A 5,366-nucleotide genomic window follows, 5' to 3' on the forward strand; every position below is an offset into this window, starting at 1 on the left:
GCGGATGTAAAATTAGAACAAAGGATGTCGTAAATCAAGGACCATAGAATAAGAGGTTTGTATATCTACTTAGATAGTAAATCTACGTACCAGAAATGGTATTCATATATTGATGACGTGGTCCATTTGATATTAAGTCAGTTCCATTCTTGGCCACGTCATCGTTAATGCTAATTAAAACTTATGCTTATTGTGTTTACAAATAACACTAAACTTGTAATGGTTTTGTTTTAATTTCATGTACCCTCTGGGAGCCAATAAGCTAGATGACCTGCGATGTAGTTTCAGGAGCTGCGCGGATGTAAAATTAGAACAAAGAATAAGAGGTTCGTATCTAAATAATTCGATATATTTTTAAAATAAGTTCTTATGTTGTTTTGATAATCGACAATCAAAATCAAAAAATATTTAATATTAATTAGCGGTAATTAACTAGCAACATGAAATTTAAAACAATTGCTAATAGATATACATGACTATATATGCTAAGGTGTACACAAAATTTACTTCATAAAAATATTGACAATATCGTATTTGATATAAAATTCCAATTCGTAGGAAATCTACGTCCCAGAGACGGTATTCATGAATTAATGACGTGGTCCATTTGATATTAAGTCAGTTCCATTCTTGGCCACGTCATCGTTAATGCTAATTAATACTTATGCCCATTGTGTTTACAATTAACACTAAACTTGTAATGGTTTTTTTTTAATTACATGTACCCTCTGGGAGCCAATAAGCTAGATGACCTGCGATATAGTTTCAGGAGCTGCTTGGATGTAAAATTAGCACAAATGATGTCGGTAATCAAGGACCAAGGAATAAAAGGTTCGTATCTAAATAATTCGTTATATTTTTAAAATAAGTTCTTATATTGTTTTGATAATCGACAATCAAAATCAAAAATATTTCATATTAATTAGCGGTAATTAACTAGCAACATGAAATTTAAAATAATTGCTAAAAGATATACATGACTGAATATGCTAAGGTGAACATAAAATTTACTTCATAATAATATTGACAATATCGTATTTGATATAAAATTCCAATTCGTAGGAAATCTACGTCCCAGAGACGGTATTCATGAATTGATGACGTGGTCCACTTGATATTGTCAGTTCTATTCTTGGCCACGTCATCGTTAATGCTAATTAAAACTTATGCCCATTGTGTTTACAAATAAAACTGCGCCCTCCTCCTCGATTCTCATTAGTGGCACGTAAGTTACGCGGCACAGTGCAAATATAGTTTTTGTTTCTAGTATATATTTCTAGTGTTTGTCAACTTAATATTTTTAACATATATTTACTGAATATTTTTAGAATATTTTTTTTGCGCCCTCCTCCTCGATTCTCATTAGTGGCACGTAAGCTACACGGCACAGTGCAAATATAGTTTTTGTTTATGGTATATGTTTAGCTATTGAGCTTTTTCAATAGCTGTTGCGAATAATAAAAAACCGAAGAAAGTTTGTTGTTATTACGACAGTTTTATTTTGCGAATTGTTATTCTTTTACGATAGCGATAATTGAATGCGTAAGTTTAGTCTTTTCCGAAACACGAAGAATTGGCAACTGGCGGGCAGGCAGCCGAAATGCAGCGCCCAAGCTTAACGTTGGTGGCTAACAACAACAAACAAGGAATGCGCGAGTTACGGGTGCCTCCGTTGGATCGGGGGTCCTCCTTTCTCTACTCTTAGTTAGTTGCTGCCCAGGCTGATGTGATGGGAGTCAATAATGACTTTATTGTGTACTTATGATATATGTAGGTTATATATATTTGCCACTTTAAATAAATCAACTGCTCGGTTTGGTGTCAAGATCAAGAATGATGAAAGCTTTATTATTAATGTATACGCACGGGCAAGCAGCAGTGCTTTTGATCCCGTTAGTTCTAGATAGCGAGTCTAGACGAGGACGTCGCGATTACGCAGTGTGTATGTGTGTGTGTAGGTTCATGTTAATTTCAACGTCGAGAGCGTCGCCACCACGCAGTATGTGTGAATATGTGTGTGTGTGTGTGTTCATGCCGATTTCATCATCGGGTGCAACAGAGTTTCAGGTAGCGGGGGACGAGGCTATGCTGGCATGGTAGCTCGTGATCAATATATATATATACAGCGTTGGCACTTTGCTGATGTCGCCTACCGGGCGGGCTTCATAGGCGGAGGTGGTTGTTGAGGGGGGTTAATGCTGGGCATGGTAACTCCTCCCCCCCTAGTGTGGAGAGATGGCCATAACGAAGGGATAGCCGACTCGACAACGTGAGGTGTGTGGGTGGGTTGCTGGGTAAAAATCGTTTTCTGCCTTTTACAGGTTCGGAGACAGATCACAAGTATTAGTACTATGCTCAATGCAAGGTACGTAGCGGTAAAGTATTGTTGAGTTATGTAGTCCATTTTCCCGGTTGTTGCCAATGCCTCCAGGTGCAGTTTTTCGAGTGATAGGACTTTCAATGTTTTGTTATTTTCTATTCGTTCCATTGGTGGTATCTCGATGGTAAGTTTGTCGTGGGAGACAATGAAGTATGAACAATGTATAGGTAAGGGAATTGTTTGAATGAAATGATACATTTGCTAGTTGAAAAATGGATTTTTAACCTTAAATAATAGTTTGGTGTTGCAAGTAAGAGTTTAACAGGATGGTAACAAAAGTTGTTAATGTGTTCATCCAATTCTATGGTTATATTTTGCTTATTAAATAAAATTCGTATGTCTTCTAATTGTTGTGTATTAAACATAAATTTGAAAATGAGGCCTAACTTACTAGCAAGTAAGCTTTCGGCCACGTTATTGCTCTTTAAAAATTTGGTTCTGGTAATTTTCGAAAAATTTCTATATCGAAACTTGTTTGTTATTTACGTGTTCTATTTTATATATGATCCTGATAATAATGTCCCTGTCTGTTTATCAAATTTGTCTTTTAATTGTTACATTTTCATGTTTAGTTGAATTCATTAAGTGTTAGTGTTTGATTGGGACTGGGTGTTCACAGTTCTTTTAATGTGTTTCCTAATTTTTTGTTTATGTAATTTCTGACCTCTGGTAGTTATTAGTGTTATCCCTCTGTCTCTTTCTACCTTGTGTAGAGAAAATCTAGGTGTTATTTTGTTTCTTCTGTTTTCCTTCCTATATATAGTATTATTTTCCTCAACTAGAATTGGCGGTTCCCTGTCCTTATTTAACTTAGCCAATCTCTTATCGGTGGTGTTTTGTAGGTGTTGTTGTATTTGGGGGTATAGTGTTTGTCTGAATTGATTTAGTTTTGAGAGGTAGTCATGATGATTGTCATAAGTTATGGTTTTTCCAAATATGTGTGTCCTGCCGTGAAAGAGTTCGAAAGGGGTGTGATTTGTGCTAGAATGTATCGCGTTATTGTAGGTTGTTAATACTTCGCTAAGTATTTCGGTATGTTCGCACTGTAGGTGTAATTCTTTTCGACGGTTCATAACTATTCTGTACAATTCTGTTAACGTAGAGTGAAGTCTTTCGACGGGTGAATTACCAGTCGATTGTTGGAATGAAGTAGTATGTTGGAGTATATCGTATTGAGCAAGGAAATCGTTAAACAGGTTTCCGGAAAATTCTGTTCCCTGATCGAAAACAAGTTTTTTGGGTATGCCAAAGTTGCTCATGAACTGAGACAAGGCGGCAATGATTTTTATGGAGTTTCTGTTATCAAGCGGGTATGCTTGTGCGAACTTTGAAAATTTGTCAATGACAGTTAGATTATAAGTACCATTGACGAAGTAAATATCTATGTGGATCACCTCTAAAGGTCCTGGTGGGGCAGGTGGTGATTGCATAGCTGGTTTATGGGGTTGCCTGTCGTATTTAAGTGTAAGGCAAATGTCACAGTCTTTTATTACTTGCGTAATAATATCTTTCATGCGGGGGAAATAAATATCTCTTTTTAGGTGTTGAAAGGTTTCGTCGATACCTCTGTGGTTGTTCTTTAAGTGGTATGTAAGTATTCTTGTTTTTTGGTCTTCCGTTTCGGTTATTTCGGGTAAGAACAGTTTGCAACGGGAGATTTTATATGAGTCGTTCACCGAGAAGTAGTTGTTATACGCTTCCTCTATGAGCAAAAAGATTTGATCTGGGGCAAATATTGCAGTCATTTTGTTTGGTTTAAGAATTGATTGCAAGATGTTAGAAATAGTGTCAAAGGTATATGTAGGTTCTGAAATGACTTGTCTTGTTTTGTACGTAAATGGTGTTGTGATTTGTACTGAAGACTTTTCCCCAATGTGGAACACAATTTGTGTATTGAAATGATTTAATGGTTGTTGGACAACTGGGATTTTTTGTGGGTCTTCGTTTATGTTTAAATTTGGTTCTATTCGACTAAGCGCATCAGCGACCACGTTTTGTTTGCCTTTTTTATACACTACTTCGTAATCGTATGCGGCTAGGGTAGTTTTCCACCGAAGTAGTTTAGGGTTTTGACCATTAAAGCTTTCTAACCAGACTAATGGTTTGTGATCTGTGACTATTTTAAATTTCTGGCCAAAAAGGTATGGCCTAAAATGACTTACTGACCAAATAATAGCTAGCATTTCTTTTTCTATGGTGGAATATCGAACCTCTGTGTCTGATAGCGTTCTACTAGCGAAGGATATGGGTCTGTCGTTGGTATCGGGGCCTTGTGATAGCACTGACCCTATGGCGTAGTTGCTTGCGTCGGTCGTCAACGTGAATGGTTTTGTAAAGTCGGGGAATATAAGTATTGGGTCGTTGCATAATAAATTCTTTGAAATTTCGACTGCTTTCCTAAATTCGTCGTCTATTACTATTGATTTTTTTCCTTTTAATTGTCTTGTTATAGGTTTTGTTATTTTTGCGAAATCTTTGATAAACTTCCTATAGTACCCAAGTAATCCCAAAAATGACTTGATTTCCCTGATGGTTTTGGGGCAGGGAAAGTCTTTAATAGCTTGTATTTTGTTTGGGTTGGGCTTGACTCCCTCCTGAGTAACAATGTGTCCCAAAAAGTCAATTTCTTTCCTTAAGAAGTTACACTTAGCAGGTTGGATTTTTAGATTCGCATTCAGTAGGTTAGAGAAAACAAGTTTAATGTCGCTAATGTGTTTCTGCAGTGAGGGTGAGAATATAATAATGTCGTCTAGGTAAACCAGACAAACATTACCTATAAGGTCTCCTAGAACGTTGTCCATCACACGTTGAAAAGTGGCTGGTGCGTTCTTCAGACCGAAGGGCATTCTTGTGAATTCGTAATGCCCATTTTCGACTGTGAAAGCTGTTTTGTTCGCGTCTTGTGGATTCATCTCAATTTGATGGAATCCACTTGCCAAGTCTATTGTTGTGAAGTATTTTGTTCTACCTATTCGGTCCAGTATGT

The sequence above is a fragment of the Drosophila mauritiana genome, unplaced genomic scaffold (assembly GCF_004382145.1).
Source record: "Drosophila mauritiana strain mau12 unplaced genomic scaffold, ASM438214v1 U_66, whole genome shotgun sequence".
NCBI classification, from domain to species: Eukaryota; Metazoa; Arthropoda; class Insecta; order Diptera; family Drosophilidae; genus Drosophila; species Drosophila mauritiana.